Source organism: Molothrus aeneus, chromosome 4 (genome assembly GCF_037042795.1).
Source record: "Molothrus aeneus isolate 106 chromosome 4, BPBGC_Maene_1.0, whole genome shotgun sequence".
Classification (NCBI taxonomy): domain Eukaryota; kingdom Metazoa; phylum Chordata; class Aves; order Passeriformes; family Icteridae; genus Molothrus; species Molothrus aeneus.
Genome location: NC_089649.1, coordinates 34,037,035 through 34,059,772, shown reverse-complemented (window position 1 = coordinate 34,059,772; position 22,738 = coordinate 34,037,035). Strand labels below are relative to the sequence as shown.

Here is a 22,738-nt window from a genome sequence, read left to right as displayed (position 1 = left end):
CAACAGATATTCCACACACTGGTTAGTGGGGAGCCAGTGCAACATCTTCACATCACGTGTAGAACATGAAGATATGTAGGTCTGAGTTAAAGTCATATGAGAGGCAATTTGAAGTGCAGTGCTTGTAGGCACAGTATTTCAAGGATAAAAGAGGAGGGCAGCTAGCAGGAGACGTGATATTTCACGCTCATGATTCTACATTACCAAGACAGTTTTCCTGTTAGAAAATCCTTACATATGTGGATTTATGTGTGATGTGTTCCAGTAGTAAGCTAATATTCATACTGTATCCTCTTATTGAAATGCTTTTCAAATTGCTTATAAGGACACTTCAGCAGGTAACACCTTCACCTATAGAACTACATGAGGTACAGGTTTTATATTAGCACAACAAAGATGACTCAGTCCTCTTCAGAGCAGACCTTGAATTACTACACGTCAAATATTTCCTTACAGCCAGATATCCTCTAGTCCTCAGTTTGAAGTGACTTATTTCTCAACAAAGCAATGGTTTTTTGCATTTTGGCCCTTAGGCTCTCAGCAGACATTTGTAGAATGAGGGAAAACAAATGTCTGGGTTATACAAAGTTAATAAAACCAGATGCTATTAAGAGCTCACTGTATCACTATTCCATGTAGCAACATGAGCACCGGTTTATATTGTTTCAAGAAGAGGGAAAAGGAAGGAGTTAGTGTTAGGATGAAACAGAAAAAAACCCACATAACTGGACATAACATTTAGAAAATTTATTTATGAAAAAGATGATTAATTAATTCTTTGTATTAAAACCACATTGTGTAGAGATGTCTCTATTCCAAGAAGAGTTGTGAAGAAACCCATCAATCCCTCACAGGCATAGGGCTATGATGGTGATCACACACATGAGGACAGCACTTGCATAATTTGTCAAAGTAAAACTCGCTCATTAATGATCAGTAATCAAGGTCAAAGTGAGAAACCAGAGTTATGCCTTAATATTATCATCCAGGTAATTGGACATTGCCTGTTAACATGGTGAGCTCAGGCAATGGGCAATATGCTTTTCTGTTGGTGAATGTGTAGCAGGAAACATGACATGAATTTGGATGTGCAACAGCTCTACCTTTCTGCCTCCTCTTGTACCTCCTTCTTCTTCTGAATACATGTAAACTCATGCTTTAAAGACCCTCAGCATGGCAAACAGCAGGCTAGGTGAGCAATCCAGTAAAGCTGGAATAAGTGGCTGGCTTCTAGGTTGAGAGTTTTTAGTTTAACAAACACCTTTTTCCTGGTCTCGGGGATACGGATTTCTAGCACTGTTTCACTGTGTTTAGCTTTTATCCCAAGTCCAGTGAGACCTTCAACGTGAACAAATGACAATTTTTTTATTTAATCTTGAAGAAAATCTTCAATGCAAAAGTAATTACAATGGAAATGAGACTTTATTTTTCTAAAAGCAAATTTCTAAATTTTTCTAAAAATTACAAAGTAATGAAAATGATGATGTTGCAGAGTTGTTGTATGTTCACTAAACATCAGGATGACTTTTTCTGTCTTTTTATCTGTTATCTCTGTGACTAACATGCTTGTCCAATCTAAACGTTAAATTTCAATTCCTTTTTCTGCCTGAAGGGATTAAAAGCTGTGTTTCTCATTTTAGCCTAACTCTACCAGGGTGTGGTCAGCTCTGAGAAAGCATTAGCTTACTCCTTCCCATTTTGAGATGTTCTCCTGGAAAGTAGACCTGGTTACAAAGACAGCTGTTTTCAACTCAGTGAAACAAGAATAAATGGAAATCAAGAGGACTCTAAATCTTTGCGTGTGGGGTAACTGCTTCACTCTCTGTATTTTGGAGCTGGCTTGAGTTAGTGTTGCCATATCTCTGCTAGAGGGTTTCTCCCTCATTTTCTCTCCTCCAGACTGAGCTCAGCCCCTGCTACTCTTGTGAGGACAGCAGTGATTGGTGACAGCTGGAGAAGGGGGTATACATAAAAATTTATTGAACATCCAGATTTGTTGGCACTCTAATAACTAAACTGATCTTGCTCACCACATCAGTCATATATTTATTAATGCTGGGAGGCTTGGGAATACCTGAAAGAAGAGTCACTTTTGGTGAGCACATCTTACTGAGCTGTGAACAGGCAGCGTACCATATTCTGCGAGTATGGCAACAGCTCTCACCATGGTGTTTGTTATTTTCACACCATGGAGTTTGTTATTTTTTAAAAGAAGAATGTTTTTCTTGCTGTCTTTCATTTCATGAATCAAGCCTTTTGAGATCTGACTCAAATTTATTACTATCTTTGGGAAAGCTAATGGCATATTGTTATGTAAATTTGAATTCTATTGCAAAAATTGTAATTAACTGCTCATTGTAACTTTTCCTACTTCAATTCCATAATTTTATATTTTACCTTAAATAATGTGCACACCATGATTTATTCTTTCTTCTCTTTTGCTTACCATGTCCTCATAGAAACATAGGCAATGTTTGTAAATACAGTATTAATTTTAACATTTGAAAGGATTAAACCAGAAAAGTTTACTCTTGTATTTAAACTCTATGGTTCTGAACTCATAGAACTGCTTTCAGGACCTTCTTCTGCACAAATTATTCCTCAACTTTAATATCTCTTTAAAACTCTATATACACTGGCTTCAAATAGACAGCATATTGATGTCCAAGGAGAAAATTCTAGGTATGGTAACCAAAGAAGTCAGACATGTTTGGTCATAATCAATTACTCTGGTGTGTGGTTCTTGGTTGTTTTAGCCATATGGAATCACAGCAGCTGTAGTTACAGAGTTGCTAATGCACTTAAGATTTGAAGGAGCCTAAAAATTTTGCTAGAGAAAGCTGCAGCACCCTGTAAACAAGTATTTCTACTGCTGTTAAGTGATACAGGAGCAGCAATTGCAACTCCAACTGACAGACTGATGCTCTGCTCTCCTGAGGCATTCACTCTGAAGAAACTGCTCTGCAATGGCAAACTGAGCTCATCTTTTTATATTAACTTCTCTGAATTAATTGCCTACTATGCATCTTCTCTTTGGTGCACATCTTCTTTCCAGTTAAACATTACTGTTCAAATGTCAGCCTGCCCCTTGGTTTTCAGTTGGTAGCAGCCTCATTATTCACTCAGTATCAATTATCTGTATAAGTTTGAGGTGTTTTTTGTCTTTTAAATTTTGTGTTCCACTGGACTCGTGAGATCAGTAGCCTTTACTAGACTAGCCTTTACTACCTGACCAATGTACTTAGGCAGAGCAATGAGCAAAGGTTTCAAACTACTGCCCCTGCCTGGGACTTCGGGGTCCTAGGTGGGTGGAAGCCTTTTGTGGAAGGAGAGTCTACATTCCTGCATATGTGTTCTTACTGTGATGCAGTTTTATCAAAAATCATTCTGCAGGTAACAAGAAACAACACCCAAATACTTTCTTTGGAAGGGAGGAAGGGATGAAATTTTGATGTGGTAAGCAGGCATGAAAGTGTGTTAAGATGGTGAGGCAAAACAGCAGTAATTGAGGCTGCTCTAACTCCATTTTCAATTTTATTTTCAGAATAAAGAAATTGATGTTAGAAGCCTGAATAGGTGAAATCTCAGTAAGGAAAAAAAAAATGAACAAGGCAAGATAAAAATTACAACGAGCGAATGTACCTGTGTATGGCTGAGAATTAAGAGAATTTTTAAACTAGTGCCAGAAGGTGAGAGAATTTTGAGCAGTTTTTTTTCCTTTTAATTATTTATCAGAAAAGAAGAAATACATAATAAGCAGACATAACTTTAGAAAACCTCTCACATTTTGATCTGCAGGTCATAAATCATCACCCAGAAAAAGAGAAAAAGTAGTTTAATCTGCCTGAGAGAGCTCCATAACACAGAGGTATCTGCTTAATGTTTTGATAATGATGAAGGTGATGCTTGTTTACACACCTGCCATTACAGAAGGACTTGATGGTCTTCAATCTTTATAGTGGACCTGTCTGGAGAAGCCTGAGGTTTGTACTACCACTCCCTCCACACTGCAGCTCAGGCTGAGATTTTCTTTAATTTCAAGATGTGTCAATTGAGTACATCTAGTTTAAAAAAAAAAAAGTCTTTGTGTCCTATTTCTGCTCTTTCTGTCTCCTAAGACATTGAAGCATTATTATAATCAACCTGGAATGGTTGATTTAATGATGACGCCTGTATCAAGATATGTAAATAGCCAGATGTATTGTGGAAATTTGGTCTGTACTGATTGTTTCATTTTGTTTTATTTTGACAACCCCACTCTGGACCGCTGCCTCAGCACCTTAGTTTGTTAAGCTGTCTAATAGGTTCAAACTCAGACTTCTTTTCAAACGTGAAGTGAGAATCGGGGCACAGCGTGGATTCTAAGCAATGTTGTCCTGTGCCCCCTCCCGTCCCCCGCCCGATTCTCCGCGCTGAACCAAAGGCTGAAAGATGCCATTTCTGCACAGCTCTCCCAGGGGAAGGGGAGACCACTCCGCTTTTTAATGCGGAGAGAAATAAACAAGCAAATAAGCCCTTTGCCTCCCCTCGCCCGGGGATTCCACCGGGCGAGGGGAGGCACCGTTTCTATACTCGCAACAAACTGATATTTAAGGAAAAGCAGAAAGCGGGAGAGAGTCGAGGAGGGGAGGGGGCGGATGCTCCGCCGTGGCACGCTCCGATGGCGCGGCTGCCCCGCACGCTGCGGTTCTGCTGCGGTTCCGCCGCGGCCCGAGCGGGTCCGGAGCGGTACCGGGGGCGCGGCGCCGCCGCTGTCCGCACGGGGGGCGTGGCCTCTGGGTGACGTCATGGGGCGTATCGGGGGCGTGTCGCGGCGGCGGTGCCGCGCCGGGCGGGCGCGGGATGGGGCGGGGGGCGCGGCCGGACCCGCCGGGCCGGCAGCCGGCTGGCTCCCTGCGGCACCCGGGCTCGCCCCGACACCGGTGAGAGCGGGGGCGGCTCCTCTCGGCTCCGGCCGGCTCGGCACCTGCGGGGTCCCGGCGGGGACGGGCGCTGCCCTTTTTTTCTTTTTAATTTTCTTTTTTTAAAATAATTTCTTTTTTTTTTTTTTTTGGTGGATTTTCTTTGGTTGTTCGTTTGTTTGGTTTGTTGATTTTTTTTTTTTGTGTTGTTCTTGTTGTTTCGGGGTTTTTCGCGGGAGAAGCGCATCGCGGGAGACGGCGCTGCTGCCGCCGTCCCCTCGGCTGGTGCCGGCTGCGGGCACCGGGTAAAGGTTCCCGGCTGCTCCGTGGGGCTGGCGCTTGGACAGCAGCGGCCCCGGCTAGCCCGGTCTCTCAGGGGCGATTTCACACCCTCCTTCACTTGGCACCACCCTAAATGCCGCTTTAAGGATCAGGGATTTCCGAGTAAGTGTGGCATGTCGCGACAAGAGGGAACCCAGGTTAGAAAACCCTGGCGTGGGAGCGCATGCCAACTTGGTCTTTGTTTGTAATCGTGTTTTAAGTAATTTCTTGTTTAGGTGATGCTCGGTGTGTGTGAAGGTGGATAGAAGTACCAGTCCTTGCAAAACGAGACAGTAAAAGCTGTGGAAATGTGTAGGGAGTTCAGGTTCCCACCGCTGTTGGCATATCTTGCTGAGACTATCTGGACGAGGTTCCTCTTCATCTGGCAGTTCTCACTTTTCCTCTATCCCATGCATTTTGTCCAGACTTCTTGAGAGCACAAGCGTCAAATGCCTTCTCTCACTTCTTCCCCGTCTTATTCTTTCTTGTATTTGCAAGTTGTGGCCAGGAACGAATTGAGAAGAAGGAAATGCAATCTTACTCTTTAATGCAATTTAAATTGTCTTCATTACCTAGCAGAAAGGTAATGAACTGCTTCGTGTTTCTCCTTCTCAGTTTTAAATCCTGCAAAGTTCATTTATCTTAGTGTGTATGGAGATGTGTAAATCTGATTGTTGTGTGTTTTCTTAAATCCCTCTGACTGTGCATGGACTGAAGTAAGTAGACAAACCGATGTACTACCTGAGAGTATGAGCTTATCTTGCAAAGCATTTCCTTTTTAATACTGATCAGCTAATATGTACTCTGCCACAGCACTTCATTAAAAAGTTGGGAGCTAATTAGCTGTTTCTTACAGCTAGAGTTCCCGATTTTAATTAGAGTTCCCGTCTTTAAGTTTAAACTGATTAAAGCAATGCCAAAGCCAGTCTGGTTATTTTCAGTGTTTGTTTTAAAAAAAAAGGGAAAATGAGTAATTTTAAGCTCTTTGTACTTCATGTTGAAAAACAAACACTTCTGTTTGGGGTTCTGTTCCTGATTCTGTAGGGTGTGGGGGATGAGCTGATTATGTTTATCTTGTATTAGAGCGAGGAAATAAACTAACTAATGGCAATGAAACTCACATGTTTGTTGTTCAGGGTCGTTGGTTTCAATGGGAAAATCACAATTTGAGAAGGAAGCTCGAATGTGTTAACTAAAGATGTGGATAACGTGTGAGTACTCAGGTGGATTTCTCAGTGCTCCAGCCATGTATAGGGCTCTGTTTGGTGATTCCTGTGATGGTGACAGCTCTGCTGCTGTCAAATGTTAGTGACCAAAAGTCTCATCCAAACTTACATAAAGCTGTCATGGTGGTTAAATATCATTCTCCATTATGTCCTCTGTTAATCTCATGTGTATACTTCAGACTTCATTCTGCTGAAGAACAGTTACTAGCCTTTGACTTAAAAAAAAAAAAGGGTCAATCTATGGCTCATACATGAGTACCCTGCTATATTTTAGACAACATTTTAAAACCCTGTTAGGGGCTTGAGAGATTTGCAAATTAGTAATTCCTGAGGGAGTTGTTATGCTGATAAGACTTCCAGTGTCTTTATTCTGAATATTTCACAGCATTCTTGACACCCTCTTTAAGGGAAGAGTTTAATATTTGTTGTACACTGCTAAGCACTTGTGACAAGATTTAGTAATGGGTGCTTTAAAGTACAAAAAATGAAGTTCTGGAAAATGCAAAGCTAAATGAATGACACCCTTTTAAGGTGCATGGATGGGGCAAACTTGAGTGCTCAGAACTCTCCTGTAGACTGACAGCTGACCTTGACTTTAACTCTATGAACTTGTTTGCTTTTGGTATTTGGCCGAGTCAGCACTGTGATAATACTTGTGTTATGACAGGAAGTTTTCTTCTCTCCTCTGACATTTAAAGGATATTGCTGTTATTATTATTCCATAGGGACTGAATTCTGTGCAAAAAAACTCAAAAAAATTAACACGAAAGATTGTTTGCAAAATCTTTGGTGTTAATTTGCCATCACTAGATATTTGCATTCAAGATACTTGACTGCCTTGTCAGGTATGCTGCCATTGGAACCTTGTAGTCAAATCTCTAGGTAATTGCGACCAAATTTTCCATATTATGATTTTCCATATGTTTGTTAACGACAGAGCACATGAACTAATATGATGCCAGCATGGATAATGAGGTGAACCATCATCTGTGTTTTTATATTTGATGTGGGATGTTGATATGTGGCTGCTGCAGTTTTTAATGTTCTCAGAATAACTGTCTGACTTAGACAATTGGCTTTTCTCTTGTGGGCGAAGCAAGTTTCCTTACTAGGAATACCTATTTGCAAAATTTAAAGCATTTCATAAATTTTTAGAAGACTTCACTGACTAGACAGCTATCTATACAACCTAAGAACAAAATGCCCCAAACATGTGTTGTTACATGGAAGTATGGAATCATGGAGGGATTTGGGTTGGAAGGGATCTTATGTTTCATGTAGTTTAAAACCCTCTGCCATGGTGATGGACATCATGGGAATTGGAAGTGTCCTTTAGTCTGTGTAGTCTTACAGCTAGGAGTAGATTCATCTGCTGGTAGTCTTTTCCCAAGCCATATGCACTCCTTGTAATTTTGGTTCTCTTCTCCCTTTTCAGTTCTCTTTGGTTTCTGCTGCCACAGCCATGCTGCTGCCAGATGCTCGTTTGCTGTTTTTGCTGCCTGTTTGCATTGCTGCCCTTACCCTTTCTAGTTTTTCAGTTTTGATTTTGTTTGGAGTTTTTTTGTATGTATGTAATACATTTCTTAGTCCAGTAGATGTTGTGCTGGTTGTGTTCCTGCCCATGGCATGGGGTTGGAACTAGAGGATGCATATCATTCCAACCTAGCTCATTCTGTGATTCAGTGTAGCATACAAGACAATGAAATTATATGCTTTGACTTGAAAAAAAAGTTAGGATCTGTAAAGAGAAACATCTTGTTATATGAAATTAAATCCAGAACAGTCTCATCATCTTAATAGCAGTGCAAATTCAAATAAGGACTTAATAGAGGAACTTAAACCTTTAATGTGATGAGAATAACCTTGTTAATTATCAGGGTTAATGAGGTGCATTTCTTTGAAGTGAACGGAGTGATCACAGGCCAGAAAAAAAGATCTCTCGTCTGCTGGGTAGTATTTTTCCAATTCATTGGTAATTGAAAAGGAGATTTTTGTTCCAGGCAAGTGTGTGATATTACAGCAATTTATATCAGACTCTTCAGAAAAGAGGGATAAACACCTATTTAAAAAGTAGACTTAATGATACAGTTAAAGCAATAATGAGTAGTAAGCTAACTTTAGGTTATTTTCTGTGCCATTTTGATGGTTCAATGCCTTTCCCCCCAAAAAATTCATTGGCAGCCAGGCATACACTGAAACTTAAATCTCACAGAGTTTCATAATTTAGAAATAGTGGGGAGTTTGATAATATTGAATTATTCAGTGTAATTTCATTGCTCCTTTGGGTATTTCCATACAGCTTATAACTTTTCTTATATGGAATGATTTTTGGGATGCAGAGGCACTAAAGGTGCTTGGGGTGATTGTACTGCCACAGTGCTCTCCTCTTGGTTTTGGGACAGGTGTACAAGACACGTCTTGTTCTGTATTGTGAGGCTTTCACAGTGCTGAGCTGTGGATGGCTGTAAAGTTAATTTCAGACTACGTGACTATTGAAAAACAAAGTTTCTAATTTTGCAGTGAAGATGATAATATATTTATGGCTCTGTTATAATCTTATAAAATGAATGTTTTTTCATGGGGTGTGTGGTTTTCAAGGCGTTGAAAGCTTTCTAGTACCTCGTGTCCTCGTTTTTAGGAAGACTTCTAATGTTCCTGCCTGGATTTTGTCCCATTAAGTTTGCTTGTCCATTACGAGATTTCTTCACAAGAATGACTTCCGGAACTGACCCATCTATACCTGTCCCTCTGGTGTGTGAGCCTGCCTGCTTTGGGGCAGTGGTGGGAGGTACAGCACAGTGGGAAACCTCAGCTTGTCAGCTGCTACCCTGTACTGGCTTGGGTGAACCCTTTATGCTTTGGGGTGAGGTAGAACTTCATCTTAGTCACATCTGAGTGCATTTTTGCAAAGGCAAACTGCATGATATCAAGATTGACTTTGTTTCATTGGTAGCAGCATGGTTGTGCTTTGTTGACAAAGAATGGTAGTCCAAACACTCAGATTTCAGTAGAATAAAATACATAACTTAAGTCTGGAAGGTCAGGAAGGGTTTGACGTACTGGGAATGTTTCTTCAGTTGCCCACCAGCAACTGAAATCCAAGTTTGGTCCATTTGTACCTCCAAGTCGACTTTCAGGTAGACAAAATTAAATGTCAAACGTGGTTTCTGCAAAAATGTTATGTTCAATTTGATTGTATCAAAATAGTGGGCAGTGTACTTCAAAAACTACTTTGGAACGCTGAGAAGTTTAATTACTTCTAACCTATTCAGCAGGAGAGTTTCCCAGTCTGAAAACCAGAGGCTTGTTTCATTTGCCATTTGGAACAACATTTGTCCTTGCCTGTTTATCTTCATTGCTAAATGAAGTTCTTTAAACAAGGTAGTGGTCACTGACTGATTTCCTTTAAGGCTTTCTGGTTTTCTTATAGGAACAGTTTCTCTATTTTTTTTACATCTTTAGAAGTGTTACAATTATCTGCTCCCTTGTATTACGTTATTTTTTTTACTTCACGCTGTGTTACACAGCTCTTGGGGGGGACCCACTGCAGAAGGGAAATGGCACCAAGTTCTGCAGGAACTTGTAGAAATGTAATCCTTGTGGCATTCTATGGTTAGATCTGCCTCAGAGGAAACGCAGGGGGCAGCTTCTGTGCCTGTCAGAGTTCTTTTGGTTACGCTGGGTCATTGAGTGAAAGTGCTTTTGACGTCAGTAGCTCACTAATCCCAGTTTTCCAGTTTCTGCCTGTTGGCTCTCTAAAGCAGAGAAGACATTCCAAACAAAAGCACAGTGAGGGAGAACCAGGCCATCTTTGCTATTATGGGAGCAGCTTCCTTGGCCTCCATGGAGTGGAGCTGACACTGTGATGGCTTGTTGACTGCAGGTCTCATAGAAGATAGGTTTCTCTCTCCTTTTCCCAGGGTTGTCTTCTCTGAAGTCTTTTCCAGGTGGAAAAAAAAACTACTAATGATGTTAAGGAACAAAGGGACTTGTTTAGCATGGAGGAAAAGTTTGAAGCAGAAGCCAATTATTAATAACTTGCTTCAGAAGTTAAACTGATCTAATATGACCCAAGTTAAACACATACCTAACCTAAGGGATAAAATTTTGGCATGAGATAAGGTAGTAATAAAATAGGGACTATCTTAAGATTTCTAACCAGTAGGGAAGTGAACTTTTGGAGCTATTTTCTGCCAGGACAGGGGTGTGCATGTGTTACATGCTTTCTAAAACTTCCTCATTATAGGAAGCAGAGTGAGGGTCAGGCATTGGTCTCTTCTCTTTGGATGACAGAGACCTGGAGGAATGGCTTACAGCTGTGTCAGAGGAGGTTTAGGTTGGATATTAGTGTAGTGGGATAGAATATAAGAAAGTAAAGATAGTGTAGAAAGTAATCTCACCCCTAAGGAGTTGCAGCTGGGTCAATTAGCAAAGATTAGGATCAGGCCTGACTTTACCAGGCCACAGCTGTAACCAATGAGAAGAAGAGTGCTATAAAAGAGTGGGGTGGCTGGTTGGGAAGGGAACTGGTGTCAGTTGGCTGCTTTGTGAAGAAGAAAGAGTCAGTGCTCTGAGGGGCTGCCCACGAGAAGCAGCAAGAAGGTATGGAACTTTTGTGATAGGAGTCAACAGTATGGAACCCTTGCAGTAAGATGACAGTGTATTAGGAGAAGATGTTTTCACCCAGATGGTGGTTGGACACTGGAATAGGCTTCCCAGGAAAGCTCTCACAGCCCCAAGCCTGCCAGGGCTTTTAGACACACAGTGTGACTCTTGGGGTGTCCTGTGCAGAGACAGAAGTTGGATTCCATCATCCTGATGGGTCCCTCCCAGTTCAGGATATTCTATGATTCTATGTGGCCAAAGTTTTGTTTGGTGTAAGACATTGTAGGACTTACTTAAGTGTGATGAAAGGAGACTGGAAGAATAACATGGAATGCAGCTTTAATCCTGGTGTTTTGTTGGAAACTGTGAGTTGGTACCTTTTTCTGTAGCACAAGGGTGGGCTGAGCTCCAGATCTCTGATTTTTGGGGTTGGCTGAGTACAGAGGCAGCTATTGACTGGAGTAAAGGAGGAAAAGCCCTTGCTCAGAGGCAGGCTGAAGAGTGGAATTCTGCATGCTAGCACAAAGCAGTGTGTAACAGGATGAAATCTAATCATGCTTCCCTGGTGTTGGGTCACCATCAGGAAGAAATTATTATGCTTCCCAAGGGAAGACCCTCTACTTCAACATTTCTAGTACGTGAAACTGGCATCAGTTCTTGCTGTGTAATCTATGAATGCAGGCACACTGCTCTCCTGGCCTCTGGTGACAAATGTGCTACTTTACCTCATGGCTGCTTTAGGCTCAGAGGGTCTGTGCTGCTTCTTTGGAGAGAAACCTAAAGCACAGCTTCTGAGTGCTGACTTCAAAAGGTGTCCACTGTCTCCTCGCAGTGGTGTGACCTATTTAAGGTCTCTCTGCCAAGCGCAGCCAAGCACAGGTCAGCTGATGCTACCGAGTTGTTCCTCTGGTGAGTACTAATAATTTCAGTGTCCTGTAGAAAATTTATTTATGTATGACAGTATCAAATTGTCCTTGTCTATGCTGGCTCTCTGTGTGGGTAAATGGCCATTAAAGAGCCAGCTGATGGGTATGGGTTTTTGTGGAGACAGATGCTTTTCCATAAAGCTGAGAAACATAACTCAAGAGGATTGAAAATGTTTACTGTGAAATTTCCTTGTTTGTGTAGTACTTCCTTAGAAATCAAACAGTAACATCAGTCCCTTAGGTTAGTGGAAGTCCCTAAAAGATGATATGAGGTGTTGGCTGGAAGATGGCATACCTGCAAAAAGGCCAAATTAATTCCACCTTCAAAAGTTTCTCAAATGCTGTTCTTCACAGCTGGTGGGATGCAGTATTCTGTGGAGCTGGGAGGGACTGACTGTCCACTGGAGGCAAAATGCATCAAAAAGATAAAAGCTTTTTGATAAAGTCCTGCTAGAGTGAAGAACTGAATTCAACCCTGAAATTTTATAAGGATATGCTGAAGTTGGTAAGGTGGGCAACTTAAGGTAGAGCAAAGCCTGAGAAATTAAATTCTGTCATTTTTCTGTTCTTCTGGAACCTCACAGAGGGGAGGAGGAAACAGGATCTAGATAAACTGAGTGCTTTCTTGCTAAGTTTCTTACATGAACAGTCCCTTGCACTTTGTGAGTAACTTTTTTTCCTTTTGTTTTTTTGTGCCTTTGAGCAGCATTCATAGTAATAGTCTGCTTATTCTATTCTGTCCTCCTGTGAAAAAGTCCTAATGCAAACCCTGTTCAGTCTGTAAGTGTTTGAAAATAGCTGTGTTTAATTTAACTATGAACAAGAGGACTTCAAATGCATGTGTTTTGCTTTGAAAGAGAGTGGAAGGCAATGTAACACAGAAGGAGTTTGGCAAGCAGAAAGAATGCTGAAAAGAAGTGGCAGAATGTGCAAGGGGCAGATTTTATCCCTACTGAAAGGGTGGTTGAGGAATTTAAAGAGGAAGGGTAAAAAAATGTGGAGGGGAAGATAGAGGTAAGGTTTTTGGAAATGGAGAAAGATCTAAGCAAGCTAAAGGAAAACCAACTGCTAAAATCTGTGATGGTATGGGGTAGAAGTGAAAAGGAGGAGAGAAAATATTTATAAGAAGAGAAGATGGATGTAAGTGGGTGAAATGACCAGAGTGGAAAAAGGAATAAAATGGAAATATGGAATGAAGGATGACAATCATTGTGTGTGGAACAGGAAAAGAAAATTTTGTTTTAAATATGTGCTGTGTTGAAATTTTCAAAACACTTTTCTTCCCTTCTGCTAAGGGAAAATGTCAGGCTGGTTCTGCAGGCTGAGGGAGGTGAGACTGCCACAGGTCCGTGCCCCAGTTCCAGCCAGCAGCCAGGCAGGGCACACCCTCCCAGTACACAGGCACAGGGGATGGGCTCCCACGCCTGCTCCATGTGCTGCCCTGCACACAGCTGTTCCCATGGCCCAGCTCAGCCTGGCACCTTCAGCCACTCACCCCAGTCTCTCTGCTGGGTGGCAGTCAGAAGTTGCTGCACTCACACCCCTGTGCACATATGCAGAGTGAGCAGAGCCAGAAAAGAGCTGGAAAGGGTTTAATAAGCATACAGGACAGACTAAGCTGATCAGGGCAGTGCACAACCAGGCAGTTGAACCAGCAACCAGAATGTTTGCATGCAACTGGCCCTTTTTATCCACTTACTCCTCTGTTACCTCATGCTTGCTCTTTCCCAAATCCTTTAAATCCATTCCTGCCTTTGGTTTCCCCTATAAACATTTCATAGCAAATCCTGTGCAATCCCCAAATGCCCCTCCCTTACATCCTGTAGTATGTCCCACATCTGTGATCACTCATGATGGGTTTCAAAGCTGAACAGTGTGACTGAGGTCCTCCTTGAAGCTGCCCTGAGAAGAGTCTGGATGGGGCCTCCCCCCTTTCATTCAAGTCCCTTAATTTGTGTCCCTGCCTTTTTTCCATGCTTTTTTGTCCCCTAATTTGTGCCATTCTGCAGCCCTGTGGTCCTCTGGCCTCATTGAGAGAGCCCCTTAATGGGCTGATTGCTCTTGTGGTGGGCCTGGAAGAAGATGGGCAAAGTGTAATTTGTGCTTCCCCACTTGCCACTGTCTCACTGTGCTCTGTTGTTGGGTGTAAATGAGCTTTTATCATATAGTCTTAACCATATAAAACCATCTTCATTTGCTATGGAAATTTTAAAGGGTAAAATTGGGATGAAAATGCTTTGTTAAATAACATATAGGAATGAAAAAAAATGTAATGTTATAAAGCACATGCTTCTTGCCTCCTTGTTTGGCTTTATGCTGTAGAATGCTAAATATAATGCATGACCTGTGAAATCTAGTCAAGTTAAATGTTTGTTTTAAAACTTGAAAGGGTATATTGTTTAGCTAAAGGGACTAGTCAGTAGCTGTGAGCTACAGCACGGGTTACAACACTACTTAAACATCTGTGAGGAATCCAGGTAAAGGTAATTGTTACAAAACAAATCTGAGGAAGTGCTTTTGATTGCCTGTGGTGATGTTGCACCTAATGGAATAGAACTAATTTTTTTCCCCAGAATTGCCACCAGCATTCCTGAATATGCCTTTCAGAGCTTAGATGACTTCTAAAGTCTATACTATAATTACTTCTTTTTGAACCATGATTAAACATATGTGTGTTCTGAAAAGCTGCCATTAAGATACACTTGAGTTCATGAAAGAATGATTGTGTTCCTCATTGCAACAGGATTTTTCAGTGCCTTAGGACTGAAGACAGGCACAGAGGAACTGTCAAGCTGAGTTAAACCCTGTGAAGAATATTGGGGACAGGAGCACAAAGTTCATCAGAGGTGTTTCCCAGAGTGGGAATGGGAAACACTAAAAGTCTAGGTTTGTCTAAAACCTTAATTGAGTGCCATGTTTTGCACCAAGTGATTCCTCTTGCCTACAGGAAAAGGAATAGATATATGGAAATTAACATGGAGCTTGAGTGCAGATTGGCTGTGAAGTGAGGTGTCTAACTAATTAGGCATTAACAGGGAATTGTGCTTTTTTTCTTTAAAGGGGCAAAAACTAATCCAAGGAACTGCAGGATTACGGTTTTGACGTCAGTGTTAATCAAGTTCTTAAACTGCTTTTGTAGGAAGGGATATTTCTGTGCATAATGGTAAAAGAATATTAGAAAAAGGCATTAGGAGTTTACCAAGGAGAGTGGTACTATAAGGAAATGTGACAGATCAAAGGTGCCTTTGCCTCAGCTGTGCTTATATAGCTGTTTTCATCTCTAAACTCTAAATAAGATAAATTTTATTTTTAAGAAACAAAATACACTGTCAACCTTTTTTGTCTTGCACCATTATTTTGAAGCTTGACTTCTTTGGCAAGATGAATTTTTTAGAGTAAGTACTCTGTAAATGTGTAGAGATAATCACAAGGAAAGTATTACCTGGAATTTGCTATCCTATCAGTATAATAATACTGATAGGAGAGCAAATAAGCATGTGTATAAATTCTAGAAATTGGAGTAGGGTTTCTAATCAATAGTATAACCTCCCAATTGAAGGAATTCAATATATCAAGCCGTATCTTACTGCATTAAAATAACGTCTAGGAGATTTCTGAGGAAGGTTCCATAAAGATAATAAGATGCCTGTCAGAGCAAGAAACTAAATTCATGGAGCATGGGCACTACTTTCTATAGTTGTTTTCCTAAAACAATGTTAAAAAAAAGTGAATGCACCAATATCATGAAAGTATATTTGACAGCAGGTGTGTGTCTCTCTCCATGGTGGTATGGAGAAAGGTTTTTCAAACAGAAGCAACCAGTTTCAACAACTACAACAAAGTGAAAACAATTGGGACATAGTGGCATTTTCCCTATGCAGGTGATTTCAACACGTAGAAATTTTAAATTGCTAAAAAAGCTAGAAAGGCGTTTTCTTGGGTAAAAGTTCTGAAATAGATAGTTGAAATGATAGTTGAAGAGTGTGGTGTGCTAAATTATGAATACCCTTCTTTTACTCTTTTACTAATCATCTATTTAAAGTAAGTTTGTCTTGATATATGATGACATTGGTCATTGTTACTTACACTTTGCTGGGCTTTAAACTCCCTCTGTGATGTCTGTCAGCCTTTTGAGTAGAAATTTTTGAAGGTTTTAGCAAGGTTAGAGAGCTGAGCTGGCCGGCGGAAGATAACTGTCAAATGCTTTTGCAAACTCACAGACTCTGATGCTTCAGTGTAGGGGCCTTGAAATAAAATAGATTGATTCTTGTCCAAGGAATGATTTTCTCCCCTTCCTCAGAAGATTTATTTGCTTGTGGAAAATAGTAGACCTCAAAAACACCTGTTCTTGTGCTAGGAAGACTTAGACATTATTGGCTGAAGCTTCTGTAACATTTAATGGCTGGACCAAAAGAGGATTACTCTGAAATCACAAATGTGAGTCGTTCAGGCTGTGGGAGATGAGGGTGTGAGCAGCCAAACTGATACTGCCTGCTCCTCAGGAGCTCTGGGGGAGAAAGCTGCTTGGAAGTAAAAGTCCTGAGGAAGCAAAACAAGGAGGAGAAGATGATATGGAAGGGAACAAACCCAAAGAGATGAATGCTTGAAACCTGAGAAGTCAGGTTGTACAATGGGGAGGTGATATTCACAGTCTAGGCTAGAAAAGTGTGGTGCTAAGAAATAAAATAAGAAATAATCTGGCAGGATGTGAGTCAGATGAGGATACTAATGAGAGAGGAGGACAAGGAGCTGGTTAAGAAGAACAGCACCTCCTCTGTGATTTGAGATGTGAAGGCAGACAGGCAGGTGTGCCCAGCTGAAGCCAGGCTGAGGTGCTAGTGTGACAACAGTGTAGACAAAATGTCCATTTGATTTGAGTTCTCGATCACAGGGGTAGTAACACCTTGGCACTGTTCCCCAATATGGCTATTACAGCAGACCCCATTTACTCTGCAGTTTCTTTGGTGTATGTATGTATTACAGCTGCATATAATACCTTTTTCTCTACTTTTCTGTCCTCTTTCCATAGAACCATTGCTCAGAATTCTAATGTGCTGGGGATAAATCAGAGATGTATGACATTTTTATCTGTAGAGCTCTAACGTGCATGCTGAATGCACAATGGGGGAAAGTGTTTTTTGTAGGGTTTGTTTTGTAGGGTGTGTTTTGTGTGTTTGTTAGGCAGCTAAATGTTACCCTGGAGATATGGCTTACATGGCTTATGGCTTCTTTACCCACATCGATCATGTTTGAAGCTGGAGCTAGTTTTTTATAAGATCTTATTTCTTTTTATCAATATTTTCTATTTTTCTAGATTTTATTTATTTATTTATTTATTTATTTGAAGATGTATATTTTTGTGGTGTCATTCTCTCCTTTTCTGCCCAATCTGGAAATCAGGAACTAATCTGTAGAAGAACTGGATGATTGCTTCTGAAGCCAAAGGCCTTTTAGTGCTTGCTTGCTGTCGAGACTATACCAGCTCTACCTGCTAGTGTCTGGGGATATTTCTGAGCCAGGTGTCCTGTCTATGTTTAGTAACATTCAGTATTATTCAGGAAATAATGTTATATTACAATAAGTACCTTTTGGTTTAGCAGGTTCAAAAAGAGAATTATGCTCTCACCTGTAATAATTTAGCCCCAGATCCATCTTCCTACTTAAATATTGCTGGGGAGTAGTGCAAAGCTTACTCCAGCTCCCTTTCTGCTTCACTCTGTGCTGTTGTGCTCTGTGCAGGACTGCAGCTGTACGAGTTCTGCTGTTATTCCCTTGGAGCAGTCATTCCAGAGCTGGAAGTTGGTCCATGCTTTGCTGCTGTGTTGGCTGTGCAGTTCCATCATGGTGCTTCATGCTTTACAGTAGCTGCAGTTCCTTGTGCAAGTGTCACAGTTCTTGCTGCATTAATTCCAACGTGCAGAGGGAACGCAGGCGCTTTACTGGAAACGGAAAAACAAAAAACAGTTTCTTTGTTCTTTTCCAGATATTGCTTTTCCATTTCACTTTTAGTTAAATAAGAATTGAAGCCTGTTTTGGATCTCTAAATTACAGCTTTTTGCCCCACCATCTCTACAATAGTATTGTTGTAGTGTAGAAAACTTCATTACTGCAAGGCCACTCTTCTGTGCTGACAACCTTGTAAGAATTGTGACAGGCCATGTTGCTTTTTATGCTAATAATAGGATAGTTTCTCTGTTTCATGAAGGAACAAACAAAATAAGAGACATCTGAGAACATGATCATTAAAATTCTGAGGGAAAGGTTTCCTTTCTCAATGCTAAAAAAAATAAAAATGGGAATAGAAATGCTGTTCAAAGTGTAATTATTATCCTGTGTGTTATGTGGATCTTGGGATAATTTAAATCACTTGCCAAGGGGGGAATGCCAGGAAATAAAACAGATGATGGCTTGCAAAATTGACAGACAAAGTAGGCAACTTCTGGTAGTGTTTAAGTGGTAGTATTCTGGGAGAGCAGCAGTAAACCTGACAGGATCCCTCATCTTCACAGAAATTCAAATGGAGTCACTGTTAACATCTCAACACCTAAAAGTTGCTCATAGTTAAGACCTTTTATCTTTATTGCTTTGCAACACAAAGAGATTCATATTTTTTTGTGATGACAAAGTATGTTATAGAAATAAATTAATTTATAGTAAGTTGTTGTGGAAAAGCATATCCTGGACTTTCTCAAGCTACTTGTAAAGTAATTTAAGGGAAATTTTTGAAAATAATTGGATAAGATTATGGGAAAGAGAATATAGGGATAATGTGAGCTTATTTGCCTAGGCTACAAGATGAAACAAGATGCATCTTCCCTAATCAGGCGCATTTAATTTAGAATTCATGTTCTTTTTTCCCTTTGATATTGCCAACCCCTCTTCCCCTTCCCAATTGCAATTATTCACATCTCATGCATCTTTTTTCTCCCCTTGGTAGGATGATTTCTGCAGCGTGTGTTGCATAAAATAGTGTTAAGCGATGCTTATTATAAGCCAGGAAGCTTAATGAAATATTTACATGAACACTTAACTAAGAGACATAACTTTTAAGATTTAAGGGACCACCTGCTCAGCAACTGAAATAGAGCAATGCTGTTTTCAAAACCAGTTAGTTATTCATGGCCAAGGAAGCATCCTGGGTAGAGCTCCCAGAAAGCTGTTTTCTCATCCCATTAATTCTTCTAAGACTTAAAAACCCTCAACCAAACAACAAGCAATCCTCAGAAAAACTTGATGAATCATAAGGCTTGCAGAGAAAAAAGAAGAATGGAGGTAGGGAGGAGAAGAAAGAGGAAGAGAACCTGGTGAAGATTTAGAGTTTTAACATCCAAGAGTGCATTCTCTTAACAAGGTCAAATCTTTCAGGTCTCTGCCTTATTTTAATACCTGGCTAGTTTAACACATTTCCCTCCTCCCCATGTTCAGAGCTGTCTGTGCTCTGCCTTAAGTCCAGAAGCTATATAATGCTCTGTTACTTTAAGCATGACTTAATTGTTGGTTCTTTTTCACAGGCCTGATGAGATGAAACACAGCTAGTGCTGGTTCTGGAGCAGTTTGGGTGTACTTGTCTATGCAGATGTCTTTTGCGTAATGGAGAGGCATGTGCTAAAGTGAAGTAAACCTCAGCCATTGCTGTGATCAGAAATATCACTGGTTTAACTGCTGGAATTTTTCTCCCAGCTGCAGAAATCTAGGAGTAGACAGGCATATCAAAATATTTGTGACTATATCTGTTCCAGCAAGGACTTTATCTGAGTGAAAAATATGCATGTTTCAAGTATAAAATCAGATAGCAATTAAATGCAACATTTTGCCTTGCAGGGGTGAGGGTTCCTTGTCAAACACAGTTGCTACACTTCCATTTTTGCATTTTAAATGGTTATCAAGTTTGTTCAGTCTGTGACAGGGGCATAGCCTATCCTCTGTGCTTCTATCTAGAATGAGATGAGATACAGGGAGTTACAAGTCAATGCTGTCTCCACAGCTTTCCTAAAACACATACCTGTTTCTTTGTAAGTTCACCTGCTCAGACAGACAACCAGTGAGGAGAAGATTGCAAAGGAGCCTCAAAATCTGAATAGTCATATAAGTATAATGAATTCAAAGAATTAAATATCCAGATATACACCATTGACAAATCTACTGTTAAGTAGTAGGTGCGGGATTACAAACAAACATACAAATTACCTTCACTTGTACTAGCCATTTTGGTTGTGAAATGAACATTTTTTTTTCCCCTGACAAAATGAAAGTAATTGTTCTCAACTAGACCTGGGAGGGTTGGTCTTTCTCATAGGCAGGAAACGTAAAATAACTTCATGGTAGATAATATATTTTTAATGCTGAAACAACAAAGAACATGTTTTCTTTTTTTTTCGTTTAGGTGACAATTATACCTTCTGTCATACAGCTACTGTGTCAGTACCACATATAACAGAAATTATAGGATGGTAGGTAACAAATGGGGCAAGGGTGTGATACTCCACAGGAGTGTACAAGTCTCAGTCAGTGCTATAAGTGGTTACTTTCTCTTGGTAGAGAAATGTAGCATCCTCACCAGACAAACACCTACCTCAGCTTTGAGTCTGGAATAAACACACACAAGCACCTCAGGACATGATTTGAATGTTTCCCGTCTCAAACTTTGTAGTGATAGAAAGTGAATATTCCGCCACAGCTCTCATTATTACAATGTTAAGCAGGATTTGGTTTTGACAGTGTTAAAGTTGAGCTAAGTGACTGATTATTTTTGGCATAATATTCAGACTGTTAGAAATCAAGCCATTTTCTCTGGCTTTCAGTCCACATTTTAAGCTGAAGCTTTGTGGTTTGTCCTGTGACAAATGTTATAAGGATTGCAGAACCGCCGGGTACTGCAAGTACTTGAAAATGACAGAGGCCATTTCAGGATGCAAAACGTGACAATTGTGAGCATTTCTGCCTGGAAATATTGCTTGATTCCCACTAGGGAATGTTCTGTAACAAAAAGAATGCCTTGAATAGTTTTATGCTTAGGTTGGAAATATTTTGATTGACACCATACCTTGTAAAGGAAGTAAATAGAAATGGTTAACTTAAAACTTTTTTGAAAGGCCTAACTAGAAGTGGTCTAATCCGCTTTCTGCACATCAACGTTTATTTTCTTATGAGAGGATTTTGGAATCAATTTGATGTTCATTGAGACTTACCTACTTGTGCCTTCATTTTCTATTTCATCTTTCTCCAATTACTTTGGAAAACATCTTCCTTCATAGTAAGTCCTCTTTCCTAATTTTCTTAGTTATGTACTGTATAGTAGAGAATTGTATTTGTTGAGAACTTGAGTTCTCAGTGGAAAGCATTAAGCCTCTTAGCTGTAGGAAGTATGTGCAGTTGATAAACAGTTGTTGCACAGATGCCAAAACCATTTTCTTTACTGAAGAGGAGGATTCAGTACCTGCATATCTGTCTTGATATTGTGGAAAGTTCTGAGCACATGGTGTACTCTCTGGTCCATGGCCAAAATCAAGACAGAGGAGACAAATGCTCTAAAGGCAGGAAGTAAAAGTATTATGAGGAAAAATTTTCCTTTATGAAGAAAAATGTAAGCTATTATCCATAAAGATACTGTATGTTGGTATTTAATTATCCTTTGGAACCTTCCCATATGGTACCTTGTCATTATGAAAGACTAAAATCTATGATTTACTGGATAATGGGGAATGGTCTTTGCTGATGGACATTTAGAAAACAGAATTTAAACAAACCTGCACAGGACACCCCCAGGAATCACATCATGTACCTGAGAGCATTGTCCAGATACTTTTGATACTCATCAGCTTTTGGCTTCATTGCTGTGATTGCCAGGAACAACAATTGTGGCTGTTTGTGATGACTTGGCTTAACTTTGTTAATATTTTCTGGAGAGCTGTAAAAGCAATATTAGGGTTGGTATGAATGAAGTAGAAATAATGTCTTTAACAACAGAAACAGCAAAGGGTTAAAAAAAAGGCCGGTGATAATGAAGATCAGCTCTTCAAGAATGCAGCTCAGGGGACACCATTGTCAGGAGTAAGACTGAGGAGTGCTTATGTCAAGACCAGGATGCCTGCTGTCTGAAAGAGCTGATGATTTGTCAGTGAAAACTTATTATGTGCTAATACTTCTCTTACATGCCCAACAAATTAAGGAAAACAGCCTGGCTTAAGGTTTATGGAGACTGAGATAAGTAAGGTTCTGGTGTGGAGGACCACAATGGCTCCTAGAATCTATGTAGGTCTGTAGTTTATTGTTGCCATTTGAGAAGAAACCTAGAAACTGCAATAGAAGAAAGGCAGTCCTCCAATAGTGAGGACTTGGTAGCTGGTGCCCCTTGTCCTTTTTGTCACATGCAGGTGATCCTGGCAAGACCACTTGGACAGATGTGTCACTTGTGTGTAGGTGAGTTTGGGATTGGGAATGAATGAAATTTCTGGAAGGATGAGCATGAGTGGGATATTTTCAAGATCTGATGTAGATTTTTGCTGCAGTAACTTCCCCTATTACCAGTTTCATGCTGACATGAAACCACTGTCCAGTTATAGACTGGAACAGCCTTCAATTTCATTGTCAACGTGAGAACTGTTGGTAGTGTTAGAAGGTGTCAAAGGAAGAAACATGTTGAACTAATTTACAGTTTAGAAAAATCTTCCGTATCACCAGAGTGCTAAAATTTAAACCATAAATGAAGAATGGGTCAGAAGGGAAGGAAAAAGACTGGACAGTGTTTATTACTAAACTT

At 40.3% G+C, this 22,738-nt stretch overlaps 1 protein-coding gene across 1 annotated transcript in view; it reads left to right on the top strand.

Moving 5' to 3' along the window:
- Positions 1 to 4,825: 4,825 nt before the first annotated feature.
- Positions 4,826 to 22,738, top strand: part of MARCHF1 (membrane associated ring-CH-type finger 1) — a 224,302-nt gene continuing 206,389 nt past the window's right edge. Inside the window, exon 1 of the mRNA XM_066548244.1 lies at positions 4,826 to 4,922. The gene's annotated coding sequence lies outside the window, so the exon portion shown is untranslated. The remainder of the gene's footprint in view (positions 4,923 to 22,738) is intronic.